This window comes from Lethenteron reissneri, chromosome 27, assembly GCF_015708825.2.
Source record: "Lethenteron reissneri isolate LAM-NWPU_2019-01 chromosome 27, ASM1570882v1, whole genome shotgun sequence".
NCBI classification, from domain to species: Eukaryota; Metazoa; Chordata; class Hyperoartia; order Petromyzontiformes; family Petromyzontidae; genus Lethenteron; species Lethenteron reissneri.
This window is the reverse complement of record NC_083805.1, coordinates 3525624-3542220: the sequence shown is the minus strand read 5'-3', so window position 1 is coordinate 3542220 and position 16597 is coordinate 3525624.

Here is a 16597-nt window from a genome sequence, read left to right as displayed (position 1 = left end):
GCCAAGCGTATTTAGAAATGTTGTCAGATAATTTATTTAGAACTGCTCCTTGTTTAGTTTTGCTGCCCCCCCCCCGCACATCCGCTTGGCACGATTGGCTACGTACGGTGCACAAGAAGTTAAACAAACAGACATACAGGGGCTTAACCAAATCATTTTTTGACGAATATTAATATTGGCACCCCCCACACGCACCTCCCTTTTGACTCCTTTTCCAAAAACTCATGGCAACTTCTGGATCCCTAATACCAGCAGGTGCCCCTAAAATAGCCATTTTCAAAAATACGCGAATAATGATTGAGAGCCGTTTGTCAAACTATTGCTGGAAGATGTCTCCCCAAGCCATGCCGGTGTTACGGGTTTTTTGATTACCCTTCAATAGACTGGTCAGTCCGTGCTGGGTGCCACGGTGACGAGTAGTTAACTACCTCACCAGGCATACAGGAGGTCGTGGGTTTGATCCCGACCCAGACGCCTGCTGTATATTTGGACTTTGCATGTTCTCCCCGTGGTCGCGTATGATTTTTCTCCGGGTTCCCAGGGTTTTCCCTCCATGCGTTGAGAGTATTTGGCTGCTGTGCATTTTCACATGATGATGATGATAAGCCACTTCGTTGAGCTATCATTTGTGGCCAGGACGCTTCTGAGAAAGAACAATCTAGCTCAGTGGGCCTTACCTGGTAAAATGAGAAAAAAAAGATTTAGAATAGAGAGTGTGTGGCCCAGGCACGGTTCAGGTATCACTCACCAAATATCAGGGATTGCCGGGAATTTAACCCAAGGTGGTTCGCCGAGCAGTGTGCTAGCTCACCACTGGGTGAACAAAAGATAACAACGTGACGCCAATTTGTAAGTTTTGAGGTGCTGGTTGTGTTCATGGCGATACGTGATTTACGCAGTGGGCTTGGGTGTGCGAATGCTGCTGGGATTAGAACCCAAGTCTTATCTGAACCGGGCTTGCACACAAACACACGGAAAACAAAGATAAAGATCTCCCGTATAGCCTTAGCATACTGTTGGGGAAAGTGCTGTTAGCGAGCACCTATGAAGGCCAGAACGGCACACGAGGGGATCGGTGGCCAGTACCACACCCGGCCGCCTTTGTCTCCCTAGTGGCGATGTTTTTACACACCACAACAGGTACTCATTTGAGGCTGAGTCGACCTAGGGGGGAGGCCCAGAACCGGTTCAGATAATCGTCACCGGTATCGGCCGTCAGCAGGAATCGAACCCGGGTCCCCAGGTTCGTAGCGCAGCGCGCTAACCGCTACACTACCGCTCCCCACATATTTAACGCACACACACACACACGTATAACCTACACACACACACACGTATATAACCTCAGTGCACTCCGTTTTCCTCCCACATACAGAATACTGTACTCAATAGGGAACAGATGGGTCTAGCGATACCAATAGAAATAAAATATATTATTATGTAAAAAACTTCATTTTAACTTAAGGTCGCTATTTCGCTACAGTTTTACAAACAACGGCGTGGCGTGATTGGCATGCTGCAAGAAATGGAATGGGGCACTCTGTCCATCTGCCCACTGCATGGCTTGCGACCAGAGGCACATCGAGAACGTTTCAAGGTGGTCGCGAAATGTCCAGCTATTTAAATCGGGCCCTACATTTTTAACCCATTCATGGGGGGTTCTGGGTAAATCAAGGATTATCATCAGTCCCTCGTCAATCCACTACTGGTTGACGGCCTCCCCCGCAGCTCGTGGAACTTGACCATACTTCACCACGCCGGTCAGTGCGGGATGGTAAAGAGGGCTGCCCAGTGTATCTCGCGTGAACATTGCGGTATTTGGAAGGCAAAGGCAGTGTGTGGTTCTTAGCCCTACCGCCTAGTTCACATGTGTGCCTTAATAGGTGCTCGCCGACAAATACTTTCCGCAACAGTATTTAGTTGGTATCAACATATAACGTTCGTAATATTTGCATGTAAGTCATATTAGGAAGCCACTTGAGCTATTGCACTTTTAAATCTAGATTGAAAACAAATTTGTGTTTAGAACAGCTGTTTTGTGTTCAGTTTGTTGTCCTTTCCCCGCGCCTCCGATTAGCACGGTTGGCTACGTACGGCGCAAAAGAAGTTCAACAGGTGGCCCTTGCAGAAGAGGCAACGTTATCATGGGTCTCATCGGCCTTCTCAGGTTCATTTAATGACACTGCTGCTACTCGCATAATGCAATAAACGTATCACGGACCGTGCAGCATTTACATTTCCCAACTTCTTGCGTGGCGCACTGGATATCCCTGGATTAATTGAGCCGTATAAGTGTCAATTATGATTTTTGTTATTGAAATGGACGCATTGTTCATTTCATAATGCCTGCCTCGTCGCCAGCGGTTAGACCTGCGTCACATGGCCGTGCTTCCGCCCTTCACCCGCCTCTGGGTCTCCCACTTGCATCTTACCCACACGCGATCCATGTTTAATATGTATTACTGCCTACACGAATTGCGCATGATGCAAATTGCTCAATTCACACAACACAGTGGCTGTTTGTGACGTCTCGTGTGGGTGTGGGTGGTGGTGGTCGTGGTGGTGGTGGTCGTGGTGGTGGTCGTGGTGGTGGTCGTGGTGGTGGTGGACGAGGGGTAGTGTAGCGGTTCGCGGACTGCGCCGTGAACCCGGCGACCTGACTTCGATTCCCGCTCACGGCCATCAAAGGTGACGAATATCTAAACCGGTCCCGGGCCTCCCCTAGTTCGACTCAGCCTCAAATTAGTACCTCGTCGTGTGTGTGAACATCGCCACTGATAAGACAAAGGCGGCCGGGCGTGGTGCTGGCCACCCACCCCTTCGTGTGCCGTGCCGGCCTGCATAGGTACTCGTTTAACAGCACTTGCCCCTACAGTCTGTTAAGGCTACACGGGGGGATATTTGTCTTTTGGTGGACGGAGGAAGAGTGATGAATGTGGGTGGTGGTGATGATGTCAGTGGTGGTGGTGGTTGTGACGATGATGGGGGTGGTGGTGGTGGTGACGGTGTTGTGGATGATGGGAGCATGGTCTCGGGAAAAACACCACGTGTGTCTGGGGTGGGATGGGGGGGGTGGCAGACTGCGGTTCACGGCAGGCTATCTGCCCGCCGCCGGCCACTCCAAGTGCATGTGACGTGTGACATGGCGGTTTTCAGGGAATAAACCACCGCGACCCTCAGGGCCACTCCACTGAACACCAGCACAGCTGCGCGCGTGGGTTTTGTGAAGATGCCACGGCTTTCATAGTCTTTGCTTCTTTCGGTAAAGTCACGTAGATAGAAAATTAAAAACAAAAAAACCTCAAAAAACCAACTAGTGTTTTTTTTATACTTAAAATTTCTATCTACGTGACTTTACCGAAAAAACCAAAGATTATGAATTCCTCGAGTCACGAAAGCTGTAAATCAAAATTTAAGCCACGACTTCGTTTCACGAACGAATGAATACGATTCGTCATTTACAGCCCCCCCTCCCCACAAGCCCCCTTGTCAATCCGCTGCTGAATGAAGGCAACCCCACTGCTCACATCATCCATCCTCCTCTACTTTAGCACCTGTCCTGCGAGACCTTTTCCAGAAATTCTTGGGAGCAGCTGGACGCCAGTTGGCCAATGGCTTCCTTAAACAACAGAAGTCCTTCTGCAGCAGGAGCAGCATTATCATCATCATCAGCAGCAGCAGCCATGGTCAATCCACTGCTGGATATAGCCCACCCCCAAACCGCAGCCGCTACTCACAACCCTGCGACGGAATAATCCACCTAACACCTGCACGTCACCATCTCTTATTATTCATAACATAAAATAGATACGTGTGTATATATATATAAATGTATATTTACGGCTGAGTGTCACCACGTTTTCCACTCGCCAAAGCCGGTCTGTGGAAACAGCACTTATATATAACACTTATTAAACCAGGAAATCCTCACTGAGTATCGTGAATTTTTTTTCAGGAGGAAATTCAACACAACATCAACAAAACTCAACACGTGTCGTAGATAACAACACTCTGCGGCCTTAAACCCAAAAAAGATTAAAAAGGTGATGCTTCGGAAAATGTGCTGGCTGTGAAGTAATGGCAATTGCCTGAACCGTCAAACTATTATATATTTTCCTATTTGTTTCGAGTATTTTTTTTATTTTTCTTCTTTTTACTGTATCAGGAGGGTCCTGCCAGGCTTTTGCAGTCGGTAAGCGACGATTGCTGTGCACAATCCCAATTTAATAATTTGCAGTCTCATTATTTCAAATGCGTCAAATTTAAACCCTGACTCGGGCACATGAAGCCAGGGGATCGTCACGTCCACTGTGAAGCCAGATGGCGCGTACAGTAGTTGTATTTTTGTTGTTGCTATCAACACACACCGTAGTATTAATCAGGGTGGCCACTGGAATTTGAACCGTGAAAAATATCCGCCCATATATGCTTTCTCAATAACCGAATAATGTTTCCCTTCGTAATTACTTTTTGGCTTTGTACCCGTGGCGGTTTTATTTTACAGGGCTGGCTGATGTAAGTTATGGACTCGTAAAAAGATGGGCTCGCGCGGACGTGAGCCAGAGCGAGAATGAGATGTCCGTGTGCCTGGCTCGGTATTTTAAAGCCACGTGGCGACGCACGCCGCATATGGACAACCGAGCGCCTTGTCCCAATTCGGGTTATGGAACTGTATCTTTGAAAAAAAAATGAGTATCGGGATCATCCGAATATTTCTTGGCACTGGAGGAATCCGATGAGCTACAAAGCTATTTTTTTACAAAGGTCCAGCGTCAGAAAGCTACAACAACAAACAATACGAAAACACGACAGGAGTGCACAGTCTTTTCGGTAAAGTCACGTAGGTCAAAAAGGAAAACAACTAAATTAAATCACGACGTGCACAGTACGATGCGGTGACGTCATCGTGTTTTTCATCTAGGGTTCACATTTTATTGTGCGTAACCGAACCCGATTCTTTGCTTTTGACCAAACGGGGCTGTGGTGGTGGTGGTGGTGGCTGACGCACGTGGCAAATAATCCAGCACCGTGGAGGCAGCGAGCGTTGGTGGATCGCGCGAATGTTGACAAACTTCCTTCCCCTTCGGTGTCGAGGAGCCACAACCCCTTGGCTTGCCGCTGGAATGCGATACTGCAAAGTGCGGATAAACATCACCGTGTCCCTTCTGGATGGGATAGAGCGTTGCGCCCCCTCGTAGCACCACGTGCCCCGGTTTTTATCCCACGTGAAAATGCACTCTCATTAGCGGGCTTACAACATGTACAAATACATACGGAGGACTGCAGAGTCTTGGGCAATTGCCGTTGGTGCCGGCGAACTGTCTGACTTGTGTGCGGTTCCTCGGGCTAATTGGGAGAGGGACATTTGCACGGAGGATTCTCGCTTGAGTAACTAAACGAACACCCTCAATGGGCCAGATCTCGTCGGACTATGCAAGCTGGAATCTGTCCATCACTTTGCATGCCACGCTACCTGGGAGCATCGGGTGTTGTACGAATGCAGCGTGGAACTTCTTTCGCACTTCCGTAAGTAGCCAACCGCGTTCATAGGAGGTTTCCGGGGGGAGGGCAGCGAACTAAACACGACAGCGAGCGGTTCTAAAGAAATTATTTTCAATCTAGATTTAAAACGGCGTCGCTGGCTTGCAAGCGGGCCCAATTAATCGCTCCATCTTCGTGGTTTGACGTCATCTTGGGCGCGTTTTTCTTTTTCTTTCTGCCGTCGTTGGTATCGACCACCGGCCATCATCTTCATCAGCATCATCCTTTCGAGCGACGCCGTTATGCCCGAGCGCATATTCCGTAGGAGTCTGTCGTCTCTCCCATACCCTCAGTATGTCCTCTAATGACGCGGAGGCGAGATGTTGACTCCCTCAATTGATATTCAGGAGGGTGTGGGTTCGATCCCGACCCTGACGCCAGCTGTATATTTGGATTTTGCGTGTCTCTCTCCCAGTGCCCCCCCCCCCCAGCGCCCCACCGCCACATTTAAAATCAACGTGCTTTTAGAGTATTCGGCTGCTATACATCAACATGATGAGCCACTTTCGTGACCTATCATTTGCGGCCAGGTCGCTTCTGAAAAGCTCAGCGTGTCTCTCTCTCTGTGCGAATTGAGAGAGGTTTTGTTGTTGGTGTTGTTTTCATTGTCTTTGTTCCCAATCCACGTGTCTGATCCGTTACGCGACAGCAGATGTTTATCTGTAAACATTGCGCTGAGATGCACGCATAAGCTCACAGACCTTTGCAGACGGACCCATATCCTGTGGAAACAAAGGGGGGTAGAGGGTGGCTTGACGCTATTCTCCGGATTATAAGACGCACCCTGAAAAAATAAGACGCAATCCATACATCTTCTTAGCCGGTGTCAAAACAAAAAGGTTACAAATCTAGTCGCTCACACTTACCGGATGATAAGCACGCGCTGACCGGCGTGGTGAAGTATGGTCAAATAACACACGCCCCCCCCCCACACGGCCCCCACCCTGCCGCCCCTCCCCGCCCTCCAGGAGTTTAATTTTGTCCCTCGATATTTTCCGGAAACTCTCTTAGGGCCCAGTTTGGAGTAAAGAGTTATCGACATAAGTCCACTACAACTAACGAGAGATGCAAAGGTACCGCCTATCCGTAATAATCCCGTATCGTTGTGACCTATCTACCGGCGTGGTGAAGTATGGTGACCAGGTTTGACCCACTGACCTGTAGGTTTAGAAGAAAACAAGGCGAGTTGGCTGTGTTCGTGGCTTCCATAATTCCCTGGGAGCAGCGTTTCGCCTTAAATTTGCGTATTCAAAAACCCATCCTCACCTTCTTAAGCCACAAAGGCCATTCACAGACTTTGAGCGTTAATCAAAAACTCGCATTTAGATAGGGGAGGTTGGTGGGGAGAGGTTGGGGGGGGGGGGTAAGTCACGGATCTTCATTGTTATGCTTTAAACGCACAGCGTGGAAGCCGACTGCTTTGCAAAACAATACAGTCATAAACATGATCATCACCATCATAAAGCCATTGTTGGATCCCTGTGCTGAGTTGCAGCCGGAACTATCCGGGAATAATGTTCGGCTTGCTACATCCCAATCCCACCGAATGATATGGTATAAAGCTGTCCATATGATTGTGTTAGTAAGCTATGTATATTTTAATATTGATTTGAAGCTTTCGTGACTGCAGAAATCCATACTGTTTGCTTCTTTCAGTAAAGTCACGTAGGTAGAAAAATTAAACAAAATTATTAGAATTATTTTCATATTGTTTTATTTTTTACCTACCTGACTTTACCGAAAGAACCAAAGAGTATTTATAAATTTTATTTTACCAGGTTTGACTTACTGAGATATAAGCTATTTTTTTAGAAGCAACCTGGCCACCAATTATAGATCAACGAAGTGGCTTATCATCATCATGTGGACATGGAAATAGCCGAATCCTCTAAACGCGTGATGTTGATTCGAAATGTGGTAGGAAAAACCGGAGGACCCGGAGAAAATTCCACGCGATTACGGGGAGAGAGGGACGCAAGCTCCAAATATACAGCAGCAGGCGTCAGGGTCGGGCTCGAACCCACGCACTCCTGTATACCAGGCGAGGCAGTTAACATCTCCTAGCCACCGTGATGATGATGGTGATGACAGAGAGACACGCAAAATCCAAATATACAGCAGCAGGCGTCAGGGTCTGGATCGAACCCACGACCTCCCTGCATACCAGGCGAGGCAGTTACCATGTCGGGTGAACAAACATATAGGATTATATGATGGATATGCGTGCCTTTGTCAATCCACTGCTGGATTATTGATGACCTCCTCCCCACGAGCCTTGCACTGGGTGTTGTTTGACCATACTTCACCACGCCGGTCAGTGCGTGCCGACTAGTCGGCGAAGGCGCCGCTGTTGTCGCGAGCAATTAACAACGGCACCTTAAACTTTTTTGAGTTTTTTTGCTCTTTCTCTCTCTCTCTCCAAATATGCGTTGAGAACATTTTGTGCTTCAATTCACAATGTGATGACTCAATGTTTACAAGGGAGGGGGGCGGAATAAGAACGCATATACCATACAGGACTGTGCCCTACACACGCTGTACGATCGTGTGTGCGTCTGTGCTTGTGGGGAGCGGTGGTGTAGTGGTCAGCGCGCTGCGCTACGAACCTGGCGACCCGGGTTCTATTCCCGCTCACGGCCAACACCGGTGGCGATGATCTGAACCGCTCCTGGGCCTCCCCTAGGTCTACTCAGCTTCAAATGAGTGCCTGGTGCGGTGTGTAAATATCGCCACTGGGGAGACAAAGGCGGCCAGGCGTGGTGTTGGCCACCCACCCCCCCTCGTGTGCCACGCCGCCCTTCGTAGGTGCTCGCTAACAGCACTTGCCCCTACAGTCTGTTAAGGCTACACGGGTGGACCTTTTGTCTTTGTATCTGTGCTTGAGTTGAGAGGATGGATGGTGCAGTGGTTAGCGCAGCGCAGTGCAGAGTCGTAATTCCCGGCCACGGCTAACTTCAGTGGTGACTGAACCGATCCTGGCATTCTCCCCACTCCTTACCAGCCCGAGCCCACACTGGTGAAGTATGGTCAAACAACCGACACAGCAGTGGATTGACAAAGGGCTGTAGATTGATTGCATCGTAAATGCGTGGTGAAGAATGGACACGTACAGCCCCTTTAATTGTCAATCCACTGCTGGTCAGAGCTATTTAACCAATTTTTATATTAAAATAAACGGATATAAATAAATATACGAATAAAAAAATGCTCATTTAACCAATTGTAAACGATGTTTTTTTCATATTTAAATAAACAAATATATTTTATTATTATTTTAATCACTCAAAATAAAGATGCATAATCCGAAACGTCGGTTGCACGTGTGGCTGCACAGAATTGTTAACAAAATTGATGTTGTTGTTGTTCCGATTTAAAGCTTTCGTGACTGCAGGGATTCAATATTCGTGGTTCTTTCGGCCACCGCTCTTGTAGGCGCCGCGGGTTCGTGTCGCCGGCTGCGTCCGTCGCGACTGCACATCCGCGGAGAAGAGCTTCACGGCTCTTCGGATTCCTCCATAGAAATACATGTTCCGATAAAGAGAAGCTACGCTCTCCGTTCTGTCTCTCTCTTTGTTTCAGCTTCAGATTCTGCTGCTGTTGTTGTTGTCGCCACCACTTCCCCCCCTTCCCTCTGTCCCCCCCCTTCCCCCCTCTCATTCCCCCTCCCCTCTGCCCCCCCCCTTCCCCCTCCCCTCTGCCCCCCCTTACCCCCTGTCCATCCTCCTCCCCTCTGTCCCCCCCTTCCCCCTCCCATCTGGCCCCCCTCCCCTCTGCCCCCTTCCCCCTCCCCTCAATCCCCCCTCTTCCCCCTCCCCTCTGCCCGCCCCTTCCCCCTCCCCTCTGTCCCCCCCCTTCCCCCTCCCCTCCCCCCTCTCCTCCTCCTCATCCCTCTCAACTCGTCCAATCTCCATCACCTCCCCCCCCCTCATCTCCCCCCGACTACCCATGACCTAACCTCTCCTCTTCACCACCTCGCCTCCTCTTTCTCCACCCCCACCCCTTTACACCTCTTCTCATCGCCGCGACCACCTCGTTCCTGCCGCAAGTCGTCTCCGCTCACATATCCCGCGACATCCTCCACTCGTCTCTCATCTCCCCACCTCTTCCCCCTCATCTTCCTCCACACCTCATTTATCCGTCCGCTCCACCCACCCGCTTTTCCACTCTCCCCCCACCCCCACCCCTTAACTCTCTTCCCCACGGTCTCCTCCTCCTCACCTCCTCCTTTCTCTCACCTCCTCGTCGTCTCCAACCTCCCCCCTCCCTCTCCTCCCTCATCTGCTCCTCTGCTTCCTCTTCAACCTCATTCTCCCTTTCACATTCTGCCCCCTCTCTCTCATCTCTCCATCCCCCCTCCCCTCCCTCCCCTCTCCCTTCCCCCCTCCTCTCCCTTCCCCCCTCCCCTCCTCCTCTCCCTCCCCCCCGCGCACCCAGGGCCCCGTTGTTTACGAGCGGCAGCAGCAGCAGCAGCGGTTGCCTCTCTTGGAAGATTCCATTGCGGAGCCCTCGCCTCGGCAACTCGCCCAATCGCCTCTGAGCAATTACGTCACCTCCACCACCTCCACCACCACCAACTCCTCCTCCTCCCCTTCGCTTTCCCGCAGCGCCGAGGTGGGGGGCGCGCAGGGAGAAGGGGGGGGCAGCGGGTGATGGGGGGGGTTGATGGGGGTAGAAGAGGGAGATGGAGGGAGGGTTTGCTACCTCCACATATGAGGGGGCGGTGGGAGGGCGGTGATATTATGTTCATGGGGGGGTTATGTCGGTGGTGGGGGGTATTAATCTTACTGGTACGTATCTTACCCCCCATATCTGGAAGCAGGGTTTGCTGTGTGGCGTGTGGGGGTGCAGTGTTGTTGTGTGGGGGTGCAGTGTTGTTGTGTGGGGGTGCAGTGTTGTTGTGTGGGGGTGCAGTGTTGTTGTGTGGTGTGTGGGGGTGCAGTGTTGTTGTGTGAGGGTGCAGTGTTGTGTGGGGGTGCAGTGTTGTGTGGGGGTGCAGTGTTGTTGTGTGGGGGGTGCAGTGTTGTTGTGTGGTGTGTGGGGGTGCAGTGTTGATCTGTGGGGGTGCAGTGTTGTTGTGTGGGGGTGCAGTGTTGTTGTGTGGGGGTGCAGTGTTGTTGTGTGGGGGTGCAGTGTTGTCGTGTGGGGGTGCAGTGTTGTTGTGTGGGGGTGCAGTGTTGTTGTGTGGGGGTGCAGTGTTGTTGTGTGGGGGGTGCAGTGTTGTTGTGTGGTGTGTGGGGGTGCAGTGTTGTTGTGTGAGGGTGCAGTGTTGTTGTGTGGGGGTGCAGTGTTGTTGTGTGGCGTGTGGGGGTGCAGTGTTGTTGTGTGGCGTGTGGGGGTGCAGTGTTGTTGTGTGGGGGGTGCAGTGTTGTTGTGTGGTGTGTGGGGGTGCAGTGTTGTTGTGTGAGGGTGCAGTGTTGTTGTGTGGGGGGTGCAGTGTTGTTGTGTGGCGTGTGGGGGTGCAGTGTTGATCTGTGGGGGTGCAGTGCTGTTGTGTGGGGGTGCAGTGTTGTTGTGTGTGGGTGCAGTGTTGTTGTGTGGGGGTGCAGTGTTGTTGTGTGGGGGGTGCAGTGTTGTTGTGTGGTGTGTGGGGGTGCAGTGTTGATCTGTGGGGGTGCAGTGTTGTGTGGGGGTGCAGTGTTGTTGTGTGGGGGTGCAGTGTTGTTGTGTGGGGGTGCAGTGTTGTTGTGTGGGGGTGCAGTGTTGTTGTGTGGGGGTGCAGTGTTGTTGTGTGAGGGTGCAGTGTTGTTGTGCGAGGGTGCAGTGTTGTGTGGTGTGTGGGGGTGCAGTGTTGTTGTGTGGCGTGTGGGGGTGCAGTGTTGTTGTATGGGGGTGCAGTGTTGTTGTGTGGTGGTGCAGTGTTGTTGTGTGGGGGGTGCAGTGTTGTTGTGTGGCGTGTGGGGGTGCAGTGTTGATCTGTGGGGGTGCAGTGCTGTTGTGTGGGGGTGCAGTGTTGTTGTGTGTGGGTGCAGTGTTGTTGTGTGGGGGGTGCAGTGTTGTTGTGTGGGGGTGCAGTGTTGTTGTGTGGGGGGTGCAGTGTTGTTGTGTGGGGGTGCAGTGTTGTTGTGTGGGGGTGCAGTGTTGTGTGTGGGTGCAGTGTTGTTGTGTGGGGGTGCAGTGTTGTTGTGTGGTGGTGCAGTGTTGTTGTGTGGGGGGTGCAGTGTTGTTGTGTGGCGTGTGGGGGTGCAGTGTTGATCTGTGGGGGTGCAGTGCTGTTGTGTGGGGGTGCAGTGTTGTTGTGTGGGGGTGCAGTGTTGTTGTGTGTGGGTGCAGTGTTGTTGTGTGGGGGTGCAGTGTTGTTGTGTGGCGTGTGGGGGTGTAGTGCTGATTTGTGGCGTGTGGGGGTGCAGTGTTGTTGTGCAGTGCTGTTGTGTGGTGGTGCAGTGTTGTTGTGTGGGGGTGCAGTGTTGTTGTGGTGGTACAGTGTTGTTGTGTTGGTTGGAGAGAGCGAGGTTAGCGCATTGTGGTGGATCTGTCGCCGTGTGTTTGGGGGGCAGAGTTGGCTGGCTGCTGTGTGCCCGTCATAGCGGGTGGAGGGGTGGATTGGCACTTGCTTTACTATTCGGGGGCAATGTAGAAGACGTGGTGGGTGTTTTTAAGCTGGTTTTGATAAGTTCGGCAATGGGTATGGATAAGTGGGTCATGGGGGGGGGGGGGATTGTTAAGGTTCATCGCCTTAAATATTCTTGTTATCGGGCGTTTCAGGGTGTAATCAACAGATTTGCAGGCAGTGTATAATATTATTGTTACTGCTTCAACAGGGCAGGATCATGAGAGATGGTGACGGCTTGGGGAGGGGGGGGAGCCTTCATCCAGCAGTGGATTGACCATGGCTGATGATGAGGATGATGATTGCAGGATTGGCAAAGGGCAGTCTATTACCGGGGAAATGTTTAGATTGGTGGTGGTGCAGCAGTCATCATTCCTTGGCATGGTCAAAGCTCGACGAGTATTTGGATTTGGTGGGGGTGGAGATGAATGCGGGGCTGACAGACGCCACTGCAGGATCCGTGTAGGGCCTGGACAGATTTAAGAGTACACCGCTGAATTGGTGGTTGCATTCCTCACGTCGGAATAATGCGGTCGGAACTTTGAAGGAAAAAAACAAACCAACGCAATCATTCTCGATCGACCGATGGACGAGGTCCTGCCCCCCACGCTATCTTTGGTCAACTTTGAGCATACTTCACCACGGTTGTCAGTGCGGGTCGGTGGCGCAGTGGTTAGTAGACCTAACCCCACCGAAGGGAGGGTGTGCGGGAGGACGGCAGGCCCGGGTTATACTGGTAGGAACCTCCTGGTTACACCAGCCCACAGGGGATTATTGTGTCCGTCCGTCCGTCGTGCATCCAAAAATGGGAGGGGTGGGGCTGGGTGGGGAGGGGAGGGGCTGGGTGGGGGGTGGGAGGGGTGGGGCTGGGTGGGGAGGGACTGGTCACCCCGTGGTGCCCTTATAAAACTCAACGTTTAACCTACTCACGCCGACTTGTGCCCGCCCTCACAGTCGGGTATATTTGCGGAAAACACCACGTCGCCGTTGACCCTGCAGGCCATTGACCGAGCAACCCAACGTTCCTACCAGCTCCCTCCGCAGGAATGTGTTTATTGATTAGACTGGGAAAGGGGGGCAGTGATTAATTTATTATAAAGTAGTGGTGGGGTGGTAAAGGGCATTCATGTTTGTGTAGGGGGCATTGCACGATTGCTCGGGGGGTAGCAATGCCCTTAACCTTGAACATGTCTTGTTTTTCTTGGCAAATATAAAATATGTATTTACGGTTTGAAGAGGGTTCAAAAACAACATTCAAAAACAAGCTGGCCGTTTTTTTTTTATCTAACGTGTACTCTTTTAAAGTCCGTAAACACGCAGCAGATTATGCTAGCTGTCGCACTTTTAAGTTAAACCAAAAACAATGCAACGATGTACAAGGTTGACTTATTTGTGCGTCCAATTATAAGTGACAAAAGCGCACGTCATGGAAGAAGTTGGTTTAAACTGCCTCCAGGTTTTTTTCTCTCACGATATTTTTGTAGCCTCCTCGGCATGAACGATCATACCGCTGCTTGTCATTTATATTGGGAGCAGATGAGAGCTCGTGGGAAGATAAGAGTCGCGTATACTGAATTTGGAACGGCAAGGCACCGGATCTGCTGTCTAGTCATTGAGCGGACACATCTGTCGAGAGTGCAGGCGGTGCCATTGCGTCGGGCCTCCGCTTGTTTGTTGATTTCCACTTGTGGTCAGAATCAGAATATAGTTCATAGGGTCAGCGCTGAACTACAAAGAGGGCGGGGGGGGGGGTGATGGATAGGTGGTGGGAGTGGGGTCAGTGGTTAGCGGGGGGGGGGGGGGGCATTGAATTCCTTGCACCAGGGCCCATGCCAACCACACTACGATACTAAAACTATACTTTTTTTTGACAGGTAAGACCCACTGAGCTATGATAGCTCTTTTTTCTAGCCACAAATGATAGCCCAATGAAGTGGCTTATCGTCGCGTGTAAATAGAGAGCAGACAAATTATATACTCTAAAGTCTAAATGCACGTTTCTAGGTGTACAGGGAAAAACCGGAGGACCCGGAGAAAATGTTCACGCCACCACGGGGAGAGACACGCAAACTCCAAATATACAGCAGCAGGCGTCAGGGTCGGGATCGAACCCACGATCTGTATACCAGGCGAGGTAGTTAACATCTCCTAGCCATCATGATGATAGAGAGACACGCAAACTCCAAATATACAGCAGGCGTCAGGGTCGGGATCGAACCCACGACCTCCTGTATACCAGGCGAGGCAGTTAACATCTCCTAGCCACCGTGATGATGATGGTGAGAGAGACACGCAAACTCCAAATATACAGCAGCAGGCGTCAGGGTCGGGATCGAATCCACGACCTCCTGTATACCAGCGAGGTAGTTAACATCTCGCCGCTGTGGCGCCCCAACTATATTCAGTGTTAATATATGTGACTCACAGAGCCAGACTAATGCAATTAAAGGATAAAGTGTTCATTCAAGAGGCTCATAGAGCCAGACTTAGCCTCTGCTCGGGTTCAGTCAGTGGTGGCTGGAGAGTTAGCCTCTATTCCTTGCTCGTGCTGACCACGCCAGCACTGGGTATGGTGTTGGTAAGGTACAAGTTTAATGCTGCAAAGCACACTAACAAGACATCAGATAGGGATCACGGACACATCCCTTGACAGCAAAACAACTGCTACACCCACTATTAGGTAACCGAACTGCGGCGGGCTGTCACTTGGTATATGAAGTGACAAAAAAAAGCTACGATTCTAAGTTGGAGGAATATTTTTGGCTTAAAAGGACAACAACAACAACAAAAATCTCCCATCCCAAAAACAGCTGAATTCCAAACCCCTCCTTCAACCAACCACCACTCACCCTCAAAATAAACAACCTCTTCGCTCAATCCCTGCAGCATGTTTTTTTTTTAAAGCCACACTTGCAGTCGTACATTTTTTAACTCTCTCTATCAATTCTAGATTTAAAGCTTTCGTGACTGCAAGGATTCATATTCTCAGGTTTTTTCGGTAAAGTCACTTTGATACAGCTATCGTGCTGTGACGGTTCCACCTGAAGACGGAGGCTTGTGTTGCCTCCCAAACGTCGTGATTTTTATTTTATTTTTTATTTTACTTTTATTAATTTTAATTTTTTTACCTACGTGTCTCTCTATCAACTTTCTGCTACAACTCGCAACCCCCATTTAGTAATACAGTGCGCAAAATCTGAAGAGCAAAAAACATTGTGGGCGTCTCACCTCGAATGACCGCGCGCCCTTGCAGCCCCCACCCCTCCCCACCTCGCGCGTGACCACGCCCACAACGCTGGTGACCACGCCTCCTCCACAGTGACCACGCCCTCATTCGTATTACCCCACTAGCCCCCCCCCTCGTCCCCCCCCCAACTATTCCCCCCTCCCCTCCAAAAAAACAACATTTTAACACCGCCCCCTCACCTCACCCCCCCCAGCCCAACCCCCTCACCCCACCCCCCCAGCCCAACCCCCTCACCGCCACCGCACCTCCGACACCCGCGGACGTGACGTCACCGCGATGATGACGTACGGCCGAGCTCGCCGTGTGGTCCAATCAAAAAGGCAGGAGCGGTGGAGCAACAGCAGCAGCTGCTGCTGTTGCCCCCCCCCCGCTAGCCCCTCCCTCGCACCCCCCCACTAGCCCCCACGCAGACCACGCCCCCCTCTTGTGAAGCTCCGCCCCTTCGGACACTCGCAGCAGCTGGCTCGCTCCACCCTCCTCCCACCCAAACCAAAGACAAAGATCCCCCGTGTAGCCTTGACAAACTGTTGGGGCAAGTGCTGTTAGCAAGCACCTATGAAGACCGCAACGGCACAACAACGAGGGAGGGGGTGGGTGGCCAACACCACTCCCGGCCGCCTTTGTCTCCCATCCCCCCACATTGATTGAGTGATGTTTACACACCGCACCATGTTACTCATTTGAGTCTGAGCCAACTTAGGTGGAGGCCCACCCCCGGTGTTGGGCGGCCGTGAGCGGTCCGGGGCGGGCGGGCGGGGGGAATCGAACTCGGGAAGCCGCTTTCGTGGCCACAGCGCCTCTAACCCGCGAACACTACAAAGACCAAGGATACCCCCACACCCACCAGCCACAGTATAGCCTCGACAGACTCGGGGGGGCAAGTGCTGTTAGCGAAGACCTCCTGATGAAGAACGCCCCGCCCCCTCACCACCAAGCTCCGCCCCCTCACCACCAAGCTCCTCCCCCTCACCACCAATCTCCTCCCCCTCACCACCAAGCCCCGCCCCATCACCACCAAGCTCCGCCCCCTCACCGCCAAGCCCCGCCCACTCACAACCAAGCTCCGCCCCCTCACCACCAAGCTCCTCCCCTTCACCACCAAGCTCCGCCCCTCACCACCAAGCTCCTCCCCCTCACCACCAAGCTCCTCCCCCTCCCCACTAAGCTCCGCCCCCTCGCCCCCTCGCGGGCCCCGCCCCTCGGCCCCAAGTTGTTTTTCTCGGCGCTCCGCTCGCAGCCTCCAGCAGAGTGGAGCGGCGCTC